We start from the raw sequence: 27,032 nt of genomic DNA on the forward strand, positions 1-27,032 counted from the left end.
AAACCATAGCCTTGACTAGACGGACCTTTGTTGGCAAAGTAAAATGTCTCTGCTTTTGAATATGCTATCTAGGTTGGTCATAACTTTACTTCCAAGGAGTAAGTGTCATTTAATTTCATGGCTGCAATCACCATCAACAGTGATTTTTGGAGCCCCAAAAAACAAAGTCTGACACTGTTTCCCCATCTGTTTCCCATGAAGTGATGGGATCAGATGCCATGATCTTAGTTTTCTGAATGTTGAGCTTTAAGCCAACTTTTTCACTGGCCTCTTTCACTTTCCTCAAGGGGCTTTTTAGTTCTTCACTTTCTGCCATAAGGGTGGTGTCATCTGCATATTTGAGGTTATTGATATTTCTCCCAGCAATCTTGATTCCAGCTTGTGCTTCCTCCAGCTGAGAGTTTCTCATGATGTACTATGCATATAAGTTAAATAAAGTGAAGTGAAGTCGCTCAGTCGTGCCTGACTCTATGCAACCCTGTGGACTGTAGCCTACCAGGCTTCTCTGTTCAAGGGATTCTCCAGGCAAAAATACTGGGGTGGGTTACCATTTCCTTCTCCAGGGGATCTTCCCGACCCAGGGATTGAACCTGGGTCTCCCACATTGGAGGCAGATGCTTTAACCTCTGAGCCAGCAGGGAAGCCCCAAGATAAATAAGCAAGATGACAATATACAGCCTTGACATACTCCTTTTTCTATTTGGAACCAGTCTGTTGTTCCCTGTCCAGTTCTAACTGTTGCTTCCTGACCTGCATATGGTTTTCTCAAAAGGCAGGTCAGGTGGTCTGGTATTCCCATTTCTTTCAGAATTTTCCACAGTTTATTGTGATCCATACAGTCAAAAGCTTTGGCATAGTCAATAAAGCAGAAATAGATGTTTTTCTGGAACTCTCTTGCTTTTTTGATGATCCAGCAGATGTTGTCAATTTGATCTCTGGTTCCTTTGCCTTTTCTAAATCCAGCTTGAACATCTGGAAATTCACGGTTCACGTATTGCTGAAGCCTAGCTTGGAGAATTTTGAGCATTACTTTACTAGTGAGTGAGATCAGTGCAATTGTGCAGTAGTTTAAGCATTCTTTGAAATTGCCTTTCTTTGGGATTGGAATGAAAACTGACCCTTTCCAGTCCTGTGGCCAATGCTGAATTTTCCAAATTTGCTGGCATATTGAGTGCAGCACTTTCACAGCATCATCTTTCAGGATTTGAAATAGCTCAACTGGAATTCCATCACCTCCACTAGCTTTGTTCATAGTGATGCTTCCTAATGCCCACTTGACTTCACATTCCAGAATGTCTGGCTCTAGGTGAGTGATCACATCATTGTGATTATCTGGGTGGTGAAGATCTTTTTGTACAGTTATTCTGTGTATTCTTACCACCTGTCTTAATATCGTCTGCTTCTGTCCATACCATTTCTGTCCTTTATTGAGCCCATCTTTGCATGAAATATTCCTTTGGCACATGGTTATAGAGGTTGGTCCAGCTTCTGCTTGTACAAATATATCAAATAATACTTGCTATCAAAAGTAAGATAGGTTTAAGGATTTGACCTAAATTGGCAGAAGCTGTCTAAATGAAAATTTTGTGAAATCTTTAAGCTAAATCTATAATTCTACCCTAATGACTCAAAGATGCACTTAACCATAATCAAAGGTGTTTACTAAAGTATTTTGTTGAAATAATGAGAACTGGAAAGACTTTATATGCTCATTCACAGAAGTTTAAACAAATTATGGCTCAGCTATACTGTTGATAGTTGTGTTAGCCGCTCAGTTATATCCCACTCTTTGGGGACTCCGAGGATTGTAGCCTGCCAGGTCATCTGTCTACGGGATTCCGCAGGCAAGAATACTGGAGTGGGTTGCCCTTGCCTTCTACAGGGGATCTTCCAGACCCAGGAATCAAACCTAGGTCTCAAGAATTACAGGCAGACTCTTTACCATCTGAGCCACCAGGGAAGCTGGCCAATCGAGCACAGGGAGCTGGGTGTGCTGGGCGCAGGTCGCGGGCGACAGGGCGGCAGCAACCCACGAAGAGAAGAAGGGGGGAGGCGATCACTGGGGGCCGACTGACCCGCCTCACCGGCGGCAAGGAGGGCCCACTACCCACGCTTGGTTCAACTCGAGGCGCAGAGCATCGCCGCGGCGGCATGGAGGAACAAGGGGGCGTCCCCCGTCGCAGGTAGCCCGCCCTGGCGGCCCGGGAGCGGGTTGGGGGACACCCGCCTGTCGCGTCGGGACCGACCGATGCGCTCTCCCTTTCTCCCGCACGGGGGCGGGCGGCGCGTGCACGCGGCCGGTCCACTACGGCTGGCAGGGACCCAACTCGCGCTCGGGCGAGCTGCCAGAGCAGGGAGCTGCGGGGCATGGCGCTCCCCCTCGCCCAGCAGTAAACGACGTCGGCGGACAGACGTCGGCGTGCGGGCGTGGCCCTGGGGGTCGGTGGATGGACTGACGGAGAAAGGGACCCACGGGGTGCAGCCAGGTATGCCGGCGTCGAGAAGACGTGGCGGCGGCGGCATAGAAGCGGCTGTTGGGTGGGGCTGCCGTGCGCCATCGCGAGGGGCCCTGGGACGTTCAAAACGAGTCGCCACCGCGAGTCGGCCGCCCGGGCACGCCACGGGGTCTCACCGCCACAGGCCTCCAACAGAGGGGCGGTCCCACGGCACCCAGGACGCCGACTGGCCTCCCTGGCCACCAGGGGAGCCCTTGCGGGTCTCTCGACCACCACCGCCAACATCCAAAGTCGCAGCCGGCGCAGGAGAATGCTCTCCGTACGCGCCCCTACGCCCCTCACGCGCAACCCGGCGTGCCCAGCGTTCCCCCGGGGCGCCACAGGCGACGGAGGCCGGGGGACGACATCCAGGTGAGGCGTGGCCGGTTCGGTCCCAGACAGGGAAGGGGGCACGGGCGGTTACCCGTGCGGACAGAGCAAGGGCCAGCAGAGACAGGGAGGGGCGGCAGACACTCACAGCCAGGGCCGTGGCTCAGGGGCACAGGCCCTGTCCAGGGAACAGAAAGACCGAGACACGGCCGGACCACCAGGAAAACTAGGGCGAGGTCCCACTGCCACACACAGAAGGGCGCTTCCGTGACGTCTGGTACGCAGGCTGGCCTCCGCCACCGCGGAGCTTCCCGCGACCGACTCCGCCGCCGGCGCCGTCTTACCTGCGGCCTACCGCGTGCTGCCTAGGGGCCCCGTCCACGCAAATCATCCGTCCGTCCTCGGCAGATCCGTCTTCATCTAGTCCGACTCAAGACTCACGTCCTAGGGACCAGTTCTCCAGCGAGGCGGCCCAGCCCGTGCCCGCACACCAGCAGCGGCTGTGGCTTCTGGCGAAGGCAGGCTTGAGGGGCTCCTAACCGCCGCGCGACTGGGGAGCAAGGACCCGGCGTCCCCGTCCTGGGTTCACCATGGGGTTCGCTTACCGCAGACGGCGCACGCGCGGTCTCACTTGCCAGACGCCCCGTGAACCCAGCGGGACCCTCTCCTAACTGGGAGTGGGGAGGCGCGGCCCCGAATATTGTTGACAGGTCTCTTAATTTAGGAATCACTTCATGGCAAATTTATTGACTATACAAAGCCTTTAACTGTGTGGATCACAATAAACTGGAAAATTCTGAAAGAGACGGGAATACCAGACGACCTGATCTGCCTCTTGAGAAACTTATATGCAGGTCAGGAAGCAACAGTTAGAATTGGACATGGAACAACAGACTGGTTCCAAATAGGAAAAGGAGTACGTCAAGGCTGTATATATTGTCATCCTGCTTATTTAACTTATAGGCAGAGTACATCATGAGAAACGCTGGGCTGGAAGAAGCACAAGCTGGAATCAAGATTGCCGGGAGAAATATCAATAACCTCAGATATGCAGATGACACCACCCTTATGGCAGAAAGTGAAGAGGAACTAAAAAGCCTTTTGATGAAAGTGAAAGAGGAGAGTGAAAAAGCTGGCTTAAAACTCAACATTCAGAAAATGAAAATATGGCATCTGGTTCCATCATTTCATGGGAAATAGATGGGGAAACAGAGGAAACAGTGTCAGACTTTATTTTTGGGGCTCCAAAATCACTGCAGATGGTGACTGCTGCTACTGCTAAGTCGCTTCAGTCGTGTCTGACTCTGTGCGACCCCATAGATGGCAGCCCACCAGGCTCCCCCGTCCCTGGGATTCTCTAGGCAAGAACACTGGAGTGGGTTGCCATTTCCTTCTCCAATGCATGTAAGTGAAAAGTGAAAGTGAAGTCGCTCAGTCGTGTCCGACTCCTAGCTACCCCATGGACTGCAGCCCACCAGGCCCCTCCATCCATGGGATTTTCCAGGCAAGAGTACTGGAGTGGGTTGCCATTGCCTTCTCCAGCAGATGGTGACTGCCACCACGAAATTAAAAGACGCTTACTCCTTGGAAGGAAAGTTATGACCAACCTAGATAGCATATTCAAAAGCAGAGACATTACTTTGCCAACAAAGGTCCGTCTAGTCAAGGCTATGGTTTTTCCAGTGGTCATGTATGGATGTGAGAGTTGGACTGTGCAGAAAGCTGAGCGATGAAGAATTGATGCTTTTGAACTGTGGTATTGGAGAAGACTCTTGAGAGTCCCTTGGACTGCAAGGAGATCCAACCAGTCCATCCTAAAGGAGATCAGTCCTGGGTGTTCATTGCTAAAGCTGAAACTCCAATACTTTGGCCACCTCATGCGAAGAGTTGACTCATTGGGAAAGACTCTGATGCTGTGAGGAATTGGGGGCAGGAGGAGAAGGGGACGACAGAGGATGAGATGGCTGGATGGCATTATCGACTCGATGGACATGAGTTTGAGTAGATTCTGGGAGTTGGTGATGGACAGGGAGGCCTGGCGTGCTGTGATTCATGGGGTTGCAAAGAGTCGGACACGACTGAGTGACTGAACTGAAGTGAACTCATGGCAAATAAATGGGGAAAAAATGGAAACAGTGACAGACTTTATTTTCTTGGGCTCCAAAATCACTGCAGATGGCGACTGCAGCCATAAAGCTAAAAGATGCCTGCTCCTTGGAAGAAAAACTATGACCAGTCTATTAAAACATGGAAATATTACTTTGCTGACAGAGGTCCATCTAGTCAAAACTGTGCTTTTTCCAGTAGTCATGTATGAATGAGGAGAAGGCAATGGCATCCCACTCAGTACTCTTGCCTGGAAAATTTCATGGACGGAGGAGCCTGGTAGGCTGCAGTCCATGGGGTCGCGAAGAGTCGGACATGACTGAGTGACTTCACTTTCATGCATTGGAGAAGGAAATGGCAACCCACCCCAGTGTTGTTGCCTGGAGAATCCCAGGGACGGGGGAGCCTGGTGGGCTGCCATCTATGGGGTCGCACAGAGTCAGACACGACTGAAGCGACTACCAGCAGCAGCATGTATGGATGTGACAGTTGGACCATAAAGAAAGCTGAGCACCGGAAGAATTAATGCTTTTGAACTGTGTTGTTGGAGAAGACTCTTGAGAGTCCCTTGGACTGCAAGAAGATCAAAGCAGTCAATCCTAATGGAAATCAGTCCTGACTATTCATTGGAAGGACTGATGATGAAGCTGAAGCTCCAATATTTTGGCCACCTGATGCAAAGAGCTGACCCATTATAGAAGACCCTGATACTGGGAAAGATTGAAGGCAGGAGGAGAAGGGGAGAGAGGATGAGATGGTTGGAAGGCATCACCAACTCCATCGAACTGAGTTTGAGCAAGGTCCTGGAGTTGGTGATGGACAGGGAAGCCTGGCTGCTGCTGTCCTTGGGGGTCGCAAAGAGTCAGACACAACTGAGTGACTCAACTGACTGACTGAATAGGCGTTTCCATATTATTTCTTAACAGACTATCCATCTCTGTTATTCAAAGTCTAAAAGATGAAGGTAACATATAAATCAACTTAGGTTAAAATTTATTTTGTAAAGTACAACAGAAACCATGCAAAGGTCTAAAAAGAGATTACAGACCTTCCAAATCCTCAGTAAACAAACTAAAGAAAAAAAGGAAAAAGCAAACAAAGAAGTCCATGTAACCAAATTACTCTGAGTAAATGGGAAAAGTCTATCTCCAAAAGAAAGCAGCATAGAGCTAAAAGTAGTTGCTATTTCACAATAACAGAATGGTTGAGTAGGCATGTGAATATCAGGTTAGATGGCAAAACTGATTTTATCCTGTGTCATGTTTTATGTTTGTGCTTGATTTTCCCCCAACATTTTGTTTTGAAAAGTTACAAAGTTATACAAAAATTGAAATTTTGTATGATGAATGTACATTTATGATGAATTTTGTATGATGAACATCTGTATACCCCTCACCTGTATTCACTAAACACACATTGAAAATGAAAGTATGAGTTGCTCAGTTATGTTCGGCTAGTGACCCCATGGACTGTAACCCTTCAGTCCATGGAATTCTCCAGGGAAGAATACCGGAGTGGATAGCCATTTCCTTCTCCAGAGAATCTTCCCCACCCAAGGATCTAACCCAGGTCTCCAGCATTGCAGGCAGATTCTTTACCATTTGAGCCACCAGAGAAGCCCCAAACACACATAATATCCACAAGTATTTTTGAAATGTATATATCTGAATTTTTAAAATTAAAACCATTATTCTAGAAAATTGAGTTTGTACTTATAGGTTGAAATAAGTTTGAAATTCCATGCAATTTGAGTCTCAGTTCAGTTCAGTTGCTCAGTCGTGTCCAACTCTGCCATCCCATGGACTGCAGCATGCCAGGCCTCCCTGTCCATCGCCAACTCCCATAGTGTACCCAAACTCAAGTCCATTGAGTCGGTGATGCCATCCAGCCATCTCATCCTCTGTGTCCCCTTCTCCTCCTGCCTTCAATCTATCCCAGCATCAGAGTCTTCTCTAAGGAGTCAGTCAGGTGGCCAAAGTACTGGAGTTTCAGCTTCAGCATCAGTCCTTCCAATGAATATTCAGGACTGATTTCCTTTAGGATGGACTTTTTGGATCTCCTTGCAGTCCAAGGGACTCTCAAGAGTCTTCTCCAACACCACCGTTCAAAAGCATCAATTCTTCAGCACTCAGCTTTCTTTATAGTCCAACTCTCACATCCATACATGACTACTGGAAAAACCATAGGTTTGACTAGATGGACCTTTGTTGGAAGAATAATGTCTCTGCTTTTTAATATGCTTTCCAGGTTGGTCATAGCTTTTCTTCCAAGGAGCAAGCGTCTTTTAATTTCATGGCTGCAGTGATTTTGGAGCACCCAAAATAAAGTCTGTCGCTGTTTCCATTGTCTCCCCATCTATTTGCCATAAAATGATGGGACCAGATGCCATGATCTTAGTTTTCTGAATACTGAGCCTTAAACCAAATGGTTATAAGAAACAACTTTTCAGCTGGGCAGTCTTAGCAACATAAAAAATATGTTTAATGCATGCATGTAGTGTAAAACTTTATCTATCTTGAAAATGCAAATTATAGCAAGTAGATTATATACTCATATTTTGCTGAAATGATTACTCTGATTGCAGAAAAAATTCAGTAACACTAACTTCCTCACTTTTATCTGGCAGTTTAATTCCTGGAAAATATTTTATTTAATTGTATTCTAGACAATTACAAGAAACAAAATTTTCACTCATATATTGTAACTTCTTTTTGAACTTAGATTAAATTGGCTAATTATACAGTAAAAGCCTATTACTATTAATAAGTGTCCATTATTTTTAACAGGTGTCCATTTTTAGGTAGGTAATAAATGAGATTATGAAGAAGAAAAGTATATATTCTCCATAGTCCTTATTATTGTTTTATCCTCCCTAAGGAAGAAGAGGGCACAATATAAATCATAGAATAAATTGCAGAATGCATATTATATAGATGTGGGTAAAAGTGTTAGTCACTCACTAGTGAGTCCATTGCAACCCAATGGACTGTAGCCTGCCAGACTCCTCTGTCTGTGGAATTTTCTGGGCAAGAATACTAGAGTAGTTTGCCATTCCCTTTTCCAGGAGATCTTCCCAACCCAGGGATCAAACCTGGGTTTCCTGCATTGCAGACAGATTCTTTACTCTCTGAGCTACTAGCGAAGTCCATAGACCTGGGTAGTTTGCTTTAATTTACTGAGCTTTGGTGGTAGGTGGGTTGGTGGGGAGGCGTGTTAGGTCATTTTACTTTCTTCTTAGTGAGTGTACATATGTGTAATGAGTCTGCTGAAAAGGCTAGAAAGTTGTAAAATTCTAGACTTTTAAAGCTAAGATAAAATAGGATGTTTGTAAAAATGTTAATATGGTGAGAATATGCACACATGTTAAAAATTAGTTAAAACTAAATGCTAGATGGGTAAGATAAAGTGATAAATTTCAAATATTATAAAATGAGTATTTTTATAAAGGTTTTAAATTGTTTAATTTCATTCCTGAAAGTTGTGCATTCCGACACAAGTGTGTAACCAAAACCTCTCTATGGGAAATGCTGCTCTATCTAATCAATGTTTCTGACACATAGCCATGAATGTATGTTCTCTAGAAAGCTAGGTCCATGAGCTCTACAGGCAACAAAGATGTCACAAAGCAGATAAAACTTGGTGAAGGATATATATTTTTTATTTCTTTAGTTTATTAGCTGTCACTTCATGAGTTAAAAATGGTTATAGAACTTCCCTAGCAATATATCTTTAACAAAAAATTCTGTTTAAATGTAATTTTTCTTTGATATTGATATGTAACTTGATTATAATTATAAATTTTCAATTATCTTAAGATGTAATATTTTAAAGTGATTATTCCTGCTTAATTAACTAATTTTCTTTTTTTCTATATATTGGAATCATCAAATAACTGCTAAAGAAAAAAGCTTGTACACTTGATTACATCATATGCAAATATAATAAGAAAGGTTGATTTCTGGACAATTTCCCAGAAAAGGCTAATTTTAAGCCACTCATTTCTACTTCCAGTTCTCATTATTTGGCTGTTTATGATAAAAAACTCATTTTAACCTGGATTCTTAAAAAAACTCATATGCTTATATTTATACCAATTAATTTCAGATAGCAAGTGAGACTATTTTCTAAGAATTTCTTTCATTTTCTAATATACTGCTACCAGTCTCTTGGGTTAATAAGAAATGTTATAGAACCTCTTCCTCAGCAATGTATTATTAAAAAAAAACACTTTTATTTTCTAATTAGATGAGAAATACCTAAGCTTTAATTATGTTTGGTTTAAGACATGTATTGTTCACATGAGCAAAAGTTTCTTCCACGCATTAACAAATTCTGCATTCTATGTGCCAAGAACCTAAGCTTGATTTAACAAACTTAAATGATAAAGTACAAAATTTAGGGAAAACCTTATATTTTAAAAGATGCATGTTGATTATATATCCTGATGTAGAACTACCTTATGTGTCTGTCAGAATGTTTTTGACTTATTTTTCATAATCCTCACTAAAAAAATTAGTCAAATTAGTAAGTGTGGGTATAAAGAAAAATGAGTACTTAGCATAGAAGTTAATATCTCAAGATATTGATTTTCTTATAAAGTGTCTTCAAAAGTTTCATAAATTGAATATTATTTTAAAACTATTAACCTTATTAAGGTGTAGACTGAAATTGAACAGTGCAGTAAAATATTGAAAATTTGAGAATTTGAGAACTGACATGGTAGACGCTGTTGTTTTGATATTTTTCTTATTAAACATCTTCTATTGATTGAATAACAGTATCCAGACACTTTGTAGTTATTATCAGAATTTTCTTTCCTAAATTTCATGATTTGAGAATTATTGATAGTTTCTCTCCCTCTTTTTTTTCCTCTCAAGCATGGTACAGATCTGGTGCTGCTTGTAGAAAGAGAAAAAACATCTCCCAAAGTGTCTCAAAGATTTTTATTTAAATATTGCATGGGAAAAAATGGCAGAAAATAATTTCATTTCACATGTATAAATAAATGTGTATACATTTCACATGTATAAATAAATCATTGCATAAATTGTATCATTTCTACTAATATATATTATCTCAGTAAAGAAATCATTAAGAATGTCCAGTAGGCAAAACAAATGTTGAGGAAGGGGGAACCAGTGAAAATGACTTTTGCATTTTATTTTCTAATCAAGTTTTTCTGTTACACATATATAAAAAAAAGTTAATTTCAAAGTGACAAAAAAATCCACAGAGGTATTGATTTGTAAATCTTCAACTAAAATCATTTTTTGTAAATATCATAAACACTATGATTATGTGGACTGTTAATATCCATGCAATTAAAATTAGAGAATTAAAGAATAATTAGTACTGCCAGTATGTTCAAGAATATATAAATCTGGAACCCCATTTCTTTAAATATTCATATACACATAATGATTTATTTAAATTTTAAAAAGAAAAATTATTATTAATGAATATGTTTGGTTCATGTTAGGCTCACATTCAGACCCTCTCAGCGTGTGTGCATGCTAAGTTGCTTCAGTCGTGTCCTACTCTCTAGGGACTGTAACCCTCCAGGCTCCTCTGTTCATGGGGATTCTCCAGCAAGAATTCTGGAGTGGGTTGTCATGCCCTCCTCCAGCAGATCTTCCCCACCCAGGGATCAAACCTGTGTTTCTTATGTCTTCAACATTGAGAGGCGAGTTCTTTACCACTGGCCCTACCTGGGAAGCTCAGACCTTATCAGACCAGGTTTAATTTATATTTTGTAGGCAAATTTAATTTTATTGAAGTATACTTTCTGTGGGCTTCCCTTGTGGCTCAGCTGGTAAAGAATCCACCTGCAATGCGGGAGACCTGGGTTCGATCCTTGAGTTGGGAAGATCTCCTGGAGAAGGGAAAGGCTACCCACTCCAGTATTTTGGCCTAGATAATTCCATGGACTGTATAGTCCATGGAATCGCAAAGAGTTGGACACGATTGAGCAACTTTCACTATAATTTCTGTGGAGAATACATATTAATGTTGATATTTAAATTATTATGATTTTGAAGTTATGAAAACATCTCCATATTTATTTTTTACTTATAGAAACACTTTGTCAGACATTCATTCCTTTGGGCTTCCCTGATGGCTCAGGCGATAAAAAATACGCCCACAATGCAGGATACCTTTGTTCATTCCTTTACTCAACAGTTATTTGGATGAATGTTTGTATACAATATGTTTTCAAGTTTCTAGCATTTATTAAAATTTATATACCAAGGAATAATACACTGCTTCTAACTCCAAGGTAGTTTATACTGAGATTGTGCATAAAATTGTACACACTCAGATAATATAGGAAAAATAAGGTAAATGCCCAAGGAGGTGTGGGAAGCACGTCTTAGTTTCACTGAACTGTGAAATCCCAAACAGGTCCACAGTGGTTTAATGGAAGGCAAATTTTGATTTTTTTTTTGGTGGTGTTGTTGTTAGTTTTTCAGAGGGCTTGCTTTTGAAAAGGAACAGAGAATGAATTTTCAAGATTATGAAACAGGAGATTTTAAAATAGTAGTTATAATAATCAAAGGACTTCCCCAGTGGCTCCGGGGTAAAGAATCCACCTGCAGTGCAGGAGCCATGAGAGATGTGGGTTTGATCCCTGGATCTGGAAGATCCCCTGGAGGAGGGCATGGCAACTCACTCCAGTGTTCTTGCCTGGAGAATCCCGTGGATAGAGGAGCCTGAGGGGCTTCAGTCTATAGCATCTCAAAGAGTTGGACTCGCCTGAATGCACACACATAATAATCAAAATCTCTAGTTAAAATATAATTTTAACATACTTTACCAACAACTGCTCACCAGCTATCATGTAAGAATTTCTCATTGCTTGCCTCTTGGGCTTTTTGCTCTAATCTGTTTTTGTTTGTTACACTTCCTCCAGAAAGACCACTGTAGACAGAGGAGATGAATGCCTACAATCAAACCACAGTGACTCATTTTATCCTCATAGGGCTTTCTGATCGCCCAGAGGTGCGCTACCCTCTCTTTGTGGTCTTTACCATCATCTATCAGGTCACGGTGGGGGGAAATGGAGCCATTCTCTTGGCCATTGGAACTGAAAAAAAACTGCACACACCCATGTATTACTTTTTGGCAAGTTTGTCCCTCTTAGACATCTTCTGCCCATCAGTTACTGTCCCCAAGATGCTGGAGAACCTCTTGACTGAGAAGCACAGTATTTCCTTCACTGGATGTGCTTTGCAACTTTATTTTCTGGTGGGCCTTGTGGGGACTGAAGTCTTCCTTCTCTCTGTCATGGCTTATGACAGGTATGTGGCCATCTGTTTCCCTCTTCGTTACACCCTCATCATTACTAAGGTTCGCTGTGTCAAGCTGACTGCTGGGACCTGGACAGCAGGATTTCTCAATTCCCTCCTTCATACAGTATCTATGTTCCACCTTTCTTTCTGCAAGTCTAACCAAGTTAACCAGTACTACTGTGACATCCCACCAGTGCTGGTCCTCTCATGCTCATCCACTTATGTGGCAGAAATGCTTATTTTAGTGGAAGGAGGTATCTTGGGGATCAGCTCCTTTTTGGTTACTTTTATCTCATACTTCTACATTGTATCTGCCATCCTAAAGATTCAGTCCACAGGTGGGAAGCATAAAGCCTTTTCCACATGTGCTTCCCACCTTCTGGTGGCTTGTTTATTTGGTGGCACGACAGATTTACCTATGTACGCCCCTATTCCAGTCAACACTTCCCAGCAAGAGATAGACTCATTTCCATGTTATATGGAATTATTACTCCAATGTTAAACCCCATGATCTACAGCTTGAGAAATACAGAAGTGAAAGGAGCACTCAGAAGAGTCTTATGTCATAGAGTATATTCACTGCAAGTATAATATTAAAAGCAAATGACTCAAAGCTCAATATATGATGATTTCATAGAAATAATTCATAGAATAATTTTCAATTAAGGTAAGTGTGTATGGAATGCAAACTTGTCTACACATAGAAATTTTTATACACACGTATAACATTAGTTATGTCTATCTATATATCACTATCTTCCTGAACTAGAAACATTAATTTTATCATCCAAAAGTTGATATTTTCTGAAAGGAAGCAGAGAACTGTTAATAATTACACAATGTAACAGGTATAAATGGAACCTAAGTTAACTTAGATCTATTATCATATTCATATCTATATATCTGTATTTTTATCTTTTTTGAATCTATATTTATGTATAAATGGTATCTATATTTCTTTCCTTTATTTGATAGACTACAAATAAAGTATCCTTATGTTATGACATTTATCCTTAGTGTTTTCATTTCATTCTTCTTCCTCTTCAATTTTAGCTTCCACTTATTCTGTATTTCTCAGTTTCTCTGTATTTTCCTATGAGCCTTTCCATTCTCAGTTCTGCCTGTGCCCTCTAGGAGTGCATTTAGTTTTTTCTGTCTCTGATTTAGATATTTAATTCAGCTCACTGTATTATTCTCATCTTAGCATCAACATGGTCATTTACATAGACACAAACACACACACACAAGCACATCTATTAGCTATCTTGTATTTTATTATAAATTTTACTCTGCTACTTAGACTGAAACTCATGAAACTAAACTTTGCTTTGCCTTAAAGTCCAGTAGTTTTGTTCCGTTTGCCTAGAGAGCTATAGTTTCTGACTGTAGATAGCCCATCATTTTCAGTGCATTCCCTTTTCTTGTCACATGTAGAGATAGGAACATTTTCTTTATCTCCTACTGCTTTAAGGTCAGAAGTCATGTATAATTTTCTTAATAATTTTCCCCATCCTGGATAACCTGATAGCTTTCAAAATTTAGTGTCCAGTCTGGTGATCACAATTAGTATGTCACCAAATCTCTGCATTTCTGATTCTCTTTTTCACTCTGTCACATAAGTGCCTTCTGGCTTTCTCTTATCTGGATTCTGTCTATTAACCACTAAGTGAGAAAAAGGTCAGTTTTCATTCCAATCCCAAAGAAAGGCAATGCCAAAGAATGCTCAAACTACTGCCCAATTGCACTCATCTCACACCGTAGTAAAGTAATGATCAAAATTCTCTAAGCCAGGCTTCAGCAGTACATGAATCATGAACTTCCACATGTTCAAGCTGGTTTTAGAAAAGGCAGAGGAACCAGAGATCAAATTGCCAACATCTGCTGGGTCATCAGAAAAGCAAGAGAGGTCCAGAAAAACATCTATTTCTGCTTTGCTGACTATTCCAAAGCCATAAACTGTGGAAAATTCTGAAAGAAATGGGAATACCAGAACACCTGACCTGTCTCTTGAGAAACCTGTATGCAGGTCAGGAAGCAACAGTTAGAACTGGACATGGAACAACAGACTTGTTCCAAATGGGAAAAGGAGTATGTCAAGGCTGTATATTGTCACCCTGCTTATTTAACTTATAGGCAGAGTACATCATGAGAAACGCTGGGCTGGAAGAAGCACAAGCTGGAATCAAGATTGCCGGGAGAAATATCAATAACCTCAGATATGTCGACAACACCACCCTTATGGCAGAAAGTGAAGAACTAAAAAGCCTCTTGATGAAAGTGAAAGAGGAGAGTGAAAAAGTTGGCTTAAAGCTCAACATTCAGAAAACGAAGATCATGGCATCTGGTCCCATCACTTCATGGGAAATGGATGGGGAAACAGTGGAAACAGTGTCAGACCTTATTTTTCTGGGCTCCAAAATCACTGCAGATAGTGATTGCAGCCATGAAATTAAAAGACGCTTTCTCCTTGGAAGGAAATTTATGACCAACCTAGACAACATATTGAAAAGCAGAGATATTACTTTGCCAACTAAGGTCCATCTAGTCAAGGCTATGGTTTTTCCAGTGGTCATGTATGGATGTGAGAGTTGGACAATGAAAAAAGCTGAGCGCTGAGGAATTGATGCTTCTGAACTGTGGTGTTGGAGAAGACTCTTGAGAGTCCTTAGGACTGCAAGGAGATCCAACCAGTCCATCCTAAAGGAGATAAGACCTGGGTGTTCATTGGAAGGACTGATGCTGAAGCTGAAACTCCAATACTTTGGCCACCTCATGGGAAGAGTTGACTCATTGGAAAAGACCCTGGTGGTGGGAGGGATTGAGGACAGGAAAAGAAGGGGATGACAGAGGATGATATGGCATCAACGACTCAATGGACGTGAGTTTGAGTAAACTCCGGGATTTGGTGATAGACAGGGAGGCCTGGCGTGCTGTGATTCATGGGGTCGCAAAGAGTCGGACATGGCTGAGCAACTGAACTGAACTGAACTGATGTAATAACATCACTAATAAGGTAGTCTTACATAACTCAAAAAGCATATATCACTTCCTCCTCTGGATTGTCATTGATTTCTTAGTCATTTTCAAAATTATGCCAAATATAGCATGATTATTTGTATTTATGCCACATGAAAGAGCATCTTTTAATTTCATGGCTGCAATCACCATCTGCAGTGATGTTGGAGCCCCCCAAAAATGGTTTGGAACCACCCAAAAATAAAGTCTGACATTGTTTCCACTGTTTCCCCATCTATTTCCCATGAAGTGATGGGACCAGATGCCATGATCTTCGTTTTCTGAATGTTGAGCTTTAAGCCAACTTTTTCACTCTTCTTTCACTTTCATCAAGAGGTTTTTGAGTTCCTCTTCACTTTCTTCCATAAGGGTGGTGTCATCTGCATATCTGAGGTTATTGATATTTCTCCCGGCAATCTTGATTCCAGCTTGTGTTTCTTCCAGCCCAGCGTTTCTCATGATGTACTCTGCATATAAGTTAAATAAGCAGGGTGACAATATAGAGCCTTAACGTACTCCTTTTCCTATTTGGAACCAGTCTGTTGTTCCATGTCCAGGTTTCTCAAGAGGCAGGTCGAGTGGTCTGGTATTCCCATCTCTTTCAGAATTTTCCACAGTTTATTGTGATCCACACAGTCAAAGGCTTTGGCATAGTCAATAAATCAGAAATAGATGTTTTTCTGGAACTCTCTTCCTTTTTCCATGATCCAGTGGATGTTGGCGATTTGATCTCTGGTTCCTCTGTCTTTTCTATAACCAGCTTGAACATTTGGAAGTTCACTGTTCACGTATTGCTGAAGCCTGGCTTGGAGAATTTTGAGCATTACTTTACTAGCATGTAAGATGAGTGCAATTGTGTAGTACTTTGAGCATTCTTTTTTTTTTCTCTTATTTTAATTTATTTATTTTAAATTGGAGGATAATTGCTTTACAATGTTGTGTTAGTTTCTGCCATGCAACAACATGTATCGGTCACAGGTATACATATGTTCCCTCTCTTGAACCTCCCTCCCACCTCCCACCCCATCCCATTCTAGATTGTCACAGAGATCCAGGTTGAGCTCCCTGCATCATACAGCATATTCCCACTGGTGATCTATTTTACATATGGCAATGCTTATGCTTCAGTGCTACTCTCTCAATTCGTCCTATCTTCTCCTTCCTTATCTGTCCACAAGTCTGTTCTCTACTCAGTTCAGTCGCTCAGTCGTGTCCGACTCTTTGCGACCCCATGAATCGCAGCACGCCAGGCCTCCCTGTCCAACACCAACTCCCAGAGTTCACTCAGATTCACTTCCATTGAGTCAGTGATGCCATCCAGCCATCTCATCCTCTGCCGTCCCCTTCTCCTCCTGCCCCCAATCCCTCCCAGCATCAGTCTTTTCCAATGAGTCAACTCTTCACATGAGGTGGAACTCTTCACTTCACATATTGCTGAAGCCTGGCTTGGAGAATTTTGAGCATTACTTTACTAGCGTGTGAGATGAATGCAATTGTGCAGTAGTTTGAGCATTCTTTGCCATTGCCTTTCTTTGGGATTGGAATGAAAACTGATCTTTTCCAGTCCTGTGGCCACTGCTGAATTTTCCACATTTGCTGGCATATTGAGTGCAGCATTTTCACAGCATCATCTTTCAGGATTTGAAATAGTTCCACTGGAATTACATCACCTCCACTATCTTTGTTCATAGTGCTGCTTCCTAAGGCCCACTTGACTTCACATTCCAGGATGTCTGGCTCTAGGTGAGTGATCACACCATCGTGATTATCTGAGTCCTGAAGATGTTTTTTGTACAGTTCTTCTGTGTATTCTTGCCACCTCTTCTTAATATCTTCTGCTTCTGTTAGGTCCATACCATTTCTGTCCTTTAATGAGCCCATCTTTGCATGAAATGGTCCTTTGTTAGGTCTATTTTTTTGAAGAGATCTCTAGTTTTTCCCGTCCTGTGTTTTCCTCTATTTCTTTGCATTGATTGCTGAGGAAGGCTTTCTTATCTCTCCTTGCTATTCTCTGGAATTTTTCATTCAGATGGTTATATCTTTCCTTTTCTCCTTTGCTTTTCACTTCTTTTCACAGCTATTTTTAAGGCGTCCTAGGACAGCCATTTTGCCCTTTTGCATTTCTTTTCCATGGAGATGGTTTGACCCCTGTCTCCTGTACAGTGTCACGAACCTCCGTCCACAGTTCATCAGGCACTCTATCAGATCTAGTCCCTTAAATCTCTTTCTCACTTCCACTGTATAATCATAAGGGATTTGATTTAGGTCATACCTGAATGGTCTAGTGATTTTCCCTACTTTCTTCACTTACTCCTTAGAAGAAAATTATGACCAACCTGGGTAGCATATTAAAAAGCAGAGACATTACTTTGCCAACAAAGGTCCATCTAGTCAAGGCTATGGTTTTTCTAGTGGTCATGTATGGATGTGAGAGTTGGACTGTGAAGAAAGCTGAGCGCCGAAGAATTGATGCTTTTTAACTGTGGTGTTGGAGAAGATTCTTGAGAGTCCCTTGGGCTGCAAGGAGATCCAACCAGTCCATCCTAAAGGAGGTCAGTTCTGGGTGTTCATTGGAAGGACTGATGCTGAAGCTGAAACTCCAATACTTTGGCCACCTAATGCAAAGAGTTGACTCATTGGAAAAGACCCTCACACTGGGAGGGATTGGGGGCAAGAGGAGAAGGGGACCACAGAGGATGAGATGGCTGGATGGCATCACTGACTCGATGGACATGAGTTTGGGTAAACTCCATGGGTTGGTGATGGAGTGATGGACAGAGAGGCCCGGGGTGCTGCAATTCTTGGGGTTGCAAAGTGTCAGACACGGCTGAGTGACTGAGCTGAACTGAACACATGAAACAGAGTAAAACACATTGAGATAACATTGTTTGGAATTAATTACATTTTCTAAAATTCAGCAATGACCTGATATACATCTTCCACAACATACAAGGCTGTTAATATTTGTGGTGGGTCAACTATATGTTACTTAATTTTAGAAGAAGTGAGATAATCCATGCATACTTGAAATAAGAAATGAAGTAATAAACTACTTAACCATTATAAATTTGAGGCTTGTTTTGTTTCTTATTCCTCATTTTATTCTATATCTCCAAGTTTACATGTGGTATGAAATAACAAAGTTTTCATCATATAGCAACAAAATGCATAGAATTTGTTAAGATAATCATTTAAAATTGAATAAAACGTTAAGAATTCAACAAATTGTTCATTTTACAATCAGATAACCAAATATTTATATTTTACCACTTACTTGAGCACAATATTCTTCAAAGATACTGGGGTTATATCTCTGTTAGTAAATCTGGAAACAATTTCTATCCTGTTGAAGAAAATGGGTCTCTCATCAATTTGCCATGAATCAGACTTTGACCAATAGTGGAAACAGTTGTTGAAAATTTTTAAGAAAGTGAAAAAAATATTCCGGAATTTTCTATGCTTATTTAACTTAAAAAATTGTAATTTGAGTTTCTTCTTATTAAGTGAATAAAAAATGTTCTTAGAATAGAAGTAAAACCCTAGAGTTTGTCTTTATATTCCTTTGTAATGGATGAATTGTATAATACCCAAGATCTTAAAATTGCAAAATATTGAAATTGATAAGCAAGGTGTAAAGAAAACCCTCAGAATGGGAGAAAATAATAGCAAATGAAATAACTGACAAAGGATTAATTTCCAAAATATAAAGGCAGCTTATATAACTCAATACCAGAAAAACAACCCAATCAAAATGTGGGGGAAAGACCTAAACAGACATTTCTCCAAAGAAGACATACAGATGGGTAACAAACACTTGAAAAGATGCACAACATCGCTCATTATTAGAGAAATGCAAAACTACAATGAGATATCACCTCATACTAGTCAGAATGGGCCTCATCAAAAAGTCTACAAACAATAAATGCTGGAGAGGGTGTGGAGAAAAGGGAACACTCTTGCACTGTCAGTGGGAATGTAAATTGATACAGCCACTATGGAAGATGGTATGGAGATTCCTTAAAAAACTAGGAATAAAAGCACCATATGACCCAGCAATCCTACTCCTAGGCATATATCCAAAGGAAACCAAAGTTGAAAGTGACGCATGTATCCCATCATTCACTGCAGCACTATTTACGGTAGCTAGAACATGGAAGCAACCTAAATGTCCATCAACAGATGAATGGATACAGAAGTTGTGGTACATATACACAATGGAATATTACTCAGCCATAAAAAGGAATGCATTTGAGTCAGTTCTAATGAGGTGGATGAACGTAGAACCTATTATACAGAGTGAAGTGAGTCAGAAAGAGAAAGATAAATACCATATTCTAACACATATATACAGAATCTAGAAAAATGGTATTGAAGAATTTATTTATAGGGCAACAATGGAGAAACAGACATAGAGAATAGACTTATGGACATGGGGAGAGGGGAGGGGAGGGTGAGATGTACGGAAACAGAAATGTGGAAACTTACATTACCATATGTGAAATAGATGGCCAACGGGAATTTGCTGTATGGCTCAGTAAACTCAAACAGGGCCTCTGTATCAACCTAGAGGGGTGGGATGGGGAGGGAGATGGGAGGGAGTTTCAAAAGGGAGGAGATATATCTATATCTATGGCTGATTCATGTTGAGGTTCGACAGAAAACAACAAAATTCTGTAAAGCAATTATCCTTCCATAAAGAATAAATGAATTTTAAAAATATTGAAACTGGATGAAGTTACTGGATGACATGCTCTCCCCTGCTTGGAAGTATTGGACTGTTTAAATTTATGGCTGGCAATACTTTGATGAAGGCATATCTTTTCTCTTGAACATATATCACAGTCCTTGAATAAAAGTAAGGGATGGATATATCTTTTTTTATTCCCTCTACTCTCTAAAAGTAAATTTAAAAAATTGAAATTGTATCAAGCATCTTTTCTGACCAAAAACCATTGAGATTATAAATCAACTATAAGAAAAAAATGCAAAAAGAAAAAAGAAACCAAACAACTCCACAAAACCACAAAAGCTAAGCAATATACTATTAAACAACCAATGGATTACCGATATAGTCAAAGAGGAAGTCAAAAAATATCTAGAGACAAAACGAAAACATGATGAACCAAAACTTATGGGATACATCAAATGTGTTCTAAGAGGGAAGTTTATAGCAATACAAGAAAAATACCAAATAAGCAATCAAATGTTACACCTAAAGCAAACAAAGAAAGAACAAACAAAATCCAAAGGTAGTAGAAGTAAAGAGATCATTAAGATCAGAGCAGGAATAAATGAAATAGAGATGGAAAAGATCACTAAAACTAAAATCTGGTTCTTTGAAAAGATAAACAAAATTGACAAACCTACAGCCAAATTGATCAAGAAAAAATGGGAAAGGACTCAAATAAAATTAAAAATGAAGAAGGAAAAGTTACAACTGACACAGCAGAAATACAAAAGACCATAAGAGACTACTGCAAACAGCCACATGCCAATAAAATGGATAACCTAAAAAAAAAAAAAAAAAAAAACCAAGAAATTCTTAGAAAGGTAGAAACTTTTAAGACTGAACCAGGAAGAAAGAGAAAATATGAACTGACAAATTACAAGTACTGAAACTGTGATTTTAAAACTTTCAACAAACAAGTCTAGGACCGATGTTTTCACAGGTGAATTCTAATAAAAGTTTAGAAAAGAGTTAACACCCATAATTCTGAAACTCTCCTGAAAAATTGCAGAAGCAACATTCCCAACTTCATACTGTGAGGCCACCATCACCCTGATGCCAAAATCAGATAAAGACACACACACAAAAAATCAGGCCAATCTCATAATGAATATAGATGTAAAACTACTCAAAAAGTACTAGCAAACTAAATTCATAAAAAGATCACCATGATCAAATGCACAAATCATTAAGTGTGACACACCATGTTAACACACTAAAGAATAAAAAAAATCATCTCAACTGATGCAAAATAAGCTTTTGTAAAATTCAACATTCATTTATGATAAAAACCCTCCAAAAAGTGAATGTAGAGGGAACATGCTCACAATCAACTGCTCAGTCGTGCCTGACTCTGTGCACCCTATGGACTGCAGTCTGCCAGGCTTCGTTTTCCATAGAATTTTCCAGACAAAAATATTGGAGTGGGTTTCCATTTCCTACTCCAAAGGATCTTCCTGAGCCAGTGATTGTCTTCTGCAGTTCTTGCATTGGCAAGAACTTTACCACCTTTACCACTGCACCACTTGAGAAGCACAGAGGGAACATACTTCAACATAATAAAGTGGGTACAGGCTTCCCAGGTGGTACTAGCAGGAAAGAAACTGCCTGCCAGTGCAGGAGACATAGGAGAAGTGGGTTCAATCCCTGGATCTGGAAGATCCCCTGAAAGAAGGCATAGCAATTCACTCCAGAATTCTTGCCTTGAGAACCCCATAGACAGAGGAGCCTGGCAGGTTACAGTCCATAGGGTTGCACAGAGTCAGACATGACTGAAGTGACTTAACATGCATGCAGGAACATGACAGCACCTCACAGCTAACTTAATACTCAATGGTGAAAGGCTGAAAGCATATAATCTCAGATAACGAATAAAGCAAGGAGGTCCACTCTTACTTTTATTCAACATAGTTTTGGAAGTCCTAGCCATGGTAATTAGAGAGAAAAAAAAAAAAAACAGGACAAATTGGTAAAGAAGAAGTAAAACTGTCACTATTTACAGATGACATGATATACGTTTTTGTTGTTGTTTAGTCAGTCAGTCGTGTCCTACTCTTTGCAACCCCATGGACTGCAGCACGCCAGGTTTCCCTGACCTTCACCATCTCCTGGAGCTTGCTAAAACTCATGTCCATTGAATAAGTAATGACATCCAACCATCTCGTCCTCTTATCATCCCTTTCACCTCCTTCCTTCAGTCTTTCCCAACATCAGGGTCTTTTCCAGTGAGTTGGCTCTTCACATCAAGCAGCCAAAGTACTGGAGCCTCAACCTCAGCATCGGTCCTTTCAATGATTATTCAGGACTGATTTCCTTTAGTATTGACTGGTTTGATCTTGCAGTCCAAGGGACTCAGTCTTAAGAGTCTTCTCCAACAGCACAGTTTGAAAGCATCAGTTCTTCGAGCACTCAGCCTTCTTTATGGCCCAACTCTCACATTCATACATGACTACTGGAAAAACCATAGCTTTGACTAGACAGACCTTTGTTGGCAAAGTAACATCTCTGCTTTTTAATATGCTGTTGGAGAAGGAAATGGCAACCCACTCCAATACTCTTTCCTGGAAAATCCCATGGAGGGAGGAGCCTGGTAGGCTATAGTCCATGGGGTTGCAAAGAGTCGGACATGATTGAATGATTTTTCTTTCTTTCTTTTCTTTCTAGGTTGATCATAGCTTTTCCTACAAGCTATGATCTTGGAGCAAGCATCTTTTGAGTACATGGCTGCAGTCACCACCTGCAGTGATTTTGGAGCCCAAGAAAATAAAGTCTGTCACTGTTTCCCACTGTTTCCCCATCTATTTGCCATGAAGTGATGGGACCAGATGCCATGATCTTCATTTTTTGAATGTTGAGTTTTAAGCCAGTTTTTTTCACTCTCCTCTTTCACCTACATCAAGAGGCTGTTTGGTTCCTCTTCACTTTCTGCCATAAGGGGTGTCATCTGCATAACTGAGGTTGTTGATATTTCTCCCAGCAATCTTGATTCCAGTTTGTGCTTCATCCAAGCCAGAATTTTTTTCATTCTTTTTTCCCTCTATTCTATTTATTGGCAGTAATTTTCACCATTCTGACTTTCAGGTCACTTGTCCATTCTTCTGCATCAATTATTCTGCTATTGATTTTTTCTAGTGTATTGTTCATCTCTATTTATTTGTTCCTTTGTTCTTTCAGAGCTTCGGTAAGCATTTCCTGCATCTTCTCTATTTCTTTTCTGAGATCTTGGATCATCTTCTCTATCATTATTCTGAAATCTTTTTCTGGAAAATTGCCTATCTCCTCTTCATTTAGTTGTTTTTTGGGGGGTTTATCCTGTCTCTTCATCTGGAACATGACCTTCTACATTTTCGTTTTGACTAACATTCTGTGTAGTGGTTTTCATTCTAGCAGCTGTGGGATTGTGGTTCTTTTTACTTCTTCTGTCTGCCCTCGGGTGGATGAAGCTAAGGGGCTTGTGCAAGCTTCCTGATGGAAGGGATCTGTGGCAGGAAAAACTAGGTCTTCCTTAGGCCCCAGTGGTAAGGGCCACACTCAGTAAAACTTTAATCCAATTGTCTGGTGGTAGGTGGGGTTGAGCTTGTTTAACCTGATGCTACCCAGCTCCGGGGTCTATGGGATCTATGTTAGGGTTAGTGGTGACCACCAAGAGGATTTATACCAAGGGGCTGCTTCCAGGACTGCTGCTACCAGTGCCCCCATGCCTGTGGCAGGCCATTCTTGACCCATACCTCCACAGGAGACCCTCCAACACTAGCGTGTATGTCTGGTTTAGTCTCCTTGGGGTTACTGCTCTTTTCTTTTGGGTCCTGATGCATGCAAGATTTTGTTTGTGCTCTCCTAGAGTGGAGTCTCTTTCCCCCAGTCCTGTGGAAATCCTATAATCAAATTCCATTGACCTTCAAAGTCATATTCTCTGGGAATTCCTAGTCTCTTTTCCAGATCCCCAACCTGGGAACGCTGATATGGGGCTCAGAATCTTCACAACAGTGGGAAAACTTCTTTGGTATTATTGTTCTCCAGTTTGTTCATTGCTCACCCAGTGTATACAGGATTTGATTTTATCATGTTTGTGCCCCTCCTACATTCCCATTGCAGTTTATTCTTTGTCTTTGAACATGGATTATCTTTTTTTTTTTTTTTTTAGTGAGTTGCAGCATTCTCCTGTCAATGGTTATTCAACAGCTAGTTGAAATTTTGGAGCTCTTGCAGAAGAGATGAGTACATGCACTTCTACTCCACCATCTTGAACTGAGATCTGATTTGTGGCAATATTTTTATGGCTTCATCTCCTGGAGTAATAGAAATAAGAATAACAGTAAACAAATAAGATGTAACTGAACTTGAAAGCTTTTTCACAGCAAAGGAAGCCATAAGCAAACAACAACAAGAACAAAATGTCCTGTAGAAGGAGAGAAAAAGTTTGCAAATGATGAGACTCTCAATAAATTAATCTCCAGAAGATACAAATATCTCATGCAGTTATTTCATACATACATATGAAAACGCACCAAGCAAAAAATGGTCAGAAAGTCTAAAAAGGCATTTCTTCAAAAAGACATACAGATGGCCAAATGCACATGAAAAAAATGCTCAACCCCTAACTACTGAGAGAAACTCAGATCAAAACTACATGAAGTATCACCTCATAGTGATAAGAATGGCCAACATCAAAAGTATACAAATGATAAATGTTGCATAGAGTGCGGAGAAAAAAGAACCCCCCTACACTCTTGGTAAGAATGTAAATTGGTTCAGTCACTATGGGGAACAGTAGGGACGTTCCCTAAAAATATAAAAAAAAAAAATCAGTCGACCATATGATTCAGCAATTCTGGGCATATATCCATAGTAAAACATAGTTCTAAAAGACCAAGGCACCTCGATATTCACAGCAGCGCTATTTACAATAGCCACAACACAGAAGGATCCTACATGCTCATCTTGCTAGGCTTCCCTGTCCTTTATCATCTCCTGGAGTTTGCTCAAACCCATGTCCATTGAGTCAATCGTGCCATTCAAACATCTCATCCTCTGTTGCCCTCTTTTCCTCCTGCTCTCAATCTTTTCAGGCATCAGGATCATTTCCAATCAATTGATCTTTCACATCATGTGGCCAAAGTATTGGAGCTTCAGCTTCAGTGTCAGTCCTTCCAATGAATATTCAAGGTTGATTTCCTTTAAGATTGACTGGTCTGATTTCCTTGCAGTCCAAGGGACTCTCAAGAGTCTTCTCCAGCACCACAGTTTGAAGGCATCAATTCGGAAGTGCTCAGCCTTCTTTATAGTCCAATTCTCACATCCATACATGACTCTTGGAAAAACCATGACTTTTTCTATACGGATCTTTGTTAGCAAAATGATGTCTATGCTTTTTAATATGTTGTCTAGATTTGTCATAGCTTTCATTCCAAAAAGCAAGGATCTTATAGTTTTATGGCTGCAGTTGCCATTCACAGTGATTTTGGGGCCCAAGAAAATAAAGTCTGTCACAGTTTCAATTGTTTCCCCATCTATTTGCCATGAAGTCATGGGACTGGATGCCATGGTCTTCATTTTTTGAATGTTGAGTTTCAAACCAGCTTTTTCACTCTCATCTTTCACCTTCATCAAGAAGCTCTTTAGTTCCTGTGCACTTTCTACATTAGAGTGGTGTCATCTGCATATATGAGATTATTGATATTTCTCCTGACAAGCTTGATTTCAGCTTGTGCCTCATCCAGCCAAGCATTTCGCATGATATACTCTGCATATAAGTTAAATAAGTAGGTTGACAATATACAGCCTTGACATACTCTTTTCCCAATTTTGAACCAGTTTGTTGTTCCATGACTCATTCTAATGGTTGTTTTTTGACCTGCATACACGTTTCTCAGAAGGCAGGTAAAGTGGTCTAATATTCCCATCTAAGAATTTTCCACACTTTATTGTGATCCACACAGTCAAAGGCCTTAGCGAGGTCAATGAAATAGAAGTAGATGTTTTTCTGGAATTCTCTTACATTTTCAATGATCCAATGGATATAGGCAATTTGATTTCTTGTTCCTCTGTCTTTTCTAAATCCAGCTTGTACATCTGTAAGTTCTCATAATATTGAAGCCTAATTTGAAGTATTTTGAGTATTATCTTGCTAGCATGTGAAATAAGTGTAACTGTGCAATTGTTTGAACATTCTTTGGCATTGCCCTTCGTTGGGATTGGAATGTAAAACTGACCTTTTCCTGTGTCCTGTGTCCTGTGGCCACCACTGTGTTTTCCAAATTTGATGGCATATTGAGTGTGGTACTTTAACAGCAAATTCTTTTAGGATGCTAAAATTCCATCTTTTGGCTCAGCTGTAATTCCATCACCTCCACTAGCTTTGTTTATGGTAATGCTTCCTAAGGTCCACTTAACTTCACACACCACCATGTTTGTCTCTAGACTGTGGTTTTCCAGGTCATTAAGAACTTTTTGGTACAGTTCTTCTGTGTATTCTTGCTACCTCTTCTTAATATCTTCTGCTTCTGTTAGGTCCATAACGTTTCTGTCCTATATTGTTCCCATCTTTGCATGAAATGTTCCTTTGGAACCGTGAATTTCCTTGTAGAGATCTCTAGTCTTTGCCATTCTATTGTTTTCCTCTATTTCTTCACATTGTTCACTTAAGAAGGCTTTCTTATCTCTCCTTGCTATTCTCTGGAATTCTGCATTCAGATGGGTATATCTTTCCTTTTCTCCTTTGCCTTTCGCTTCTCTTCTTTTCTCAACCATTTTGCCTTATTGCATTTCTTTTCTTGGGGATGGTTTTGATCACCGCATCCTGTACAATATTATGAACTTCCTCCATAGTTCTTCAGGAATTCTACCAGACCTAATCTCTTGAATATATTTTTTACTTCCACTGTATAATCATAAAGGATTTGATTTAGGTCATACCTGAGTGGTCTTCATCCTTTCTGGAGTTGTTTCTCCACTGATTTCCAGTAGCATATTGGGCACCTACCTACCTGGGGAGTTCATCTTTCAGTGTCCTATCTTTTTGTTTTTTCATACTGTTCATGGGGTTCTCAAGGCAGAAATACTGAAGTGGTT

General features: G+C 40.6%; 1 pseudogene; it reads left to right on the top strand.

Annotated features, from left to right (window-relative positions):
* Window positions 1-9,516: 9,516 nt before the first annotated feature.
* Window positions 9,517-18,723, top strand: LOC133251139 (olfactory receptor 5V1-like; annotated as a pseudogene).
* The last annotated feature ends 8,309 nt before the right edge of the window (window positions 18,724-27,032 follow it).

Source organism: Bos javanicus, chromosome 7 (assembly GCF_032452875.1).
Source record: "Bos javanicus breed banteng chromosome 7, ARS-OSU_banteng_1.0, whole genome shotgun sequence".
Taxonomy (NCBI): Eukaryota; Metazoa; Chordata; class Mammalia; order Artiodactyla; family Bovidae; genus Bos; species Bos javanicus.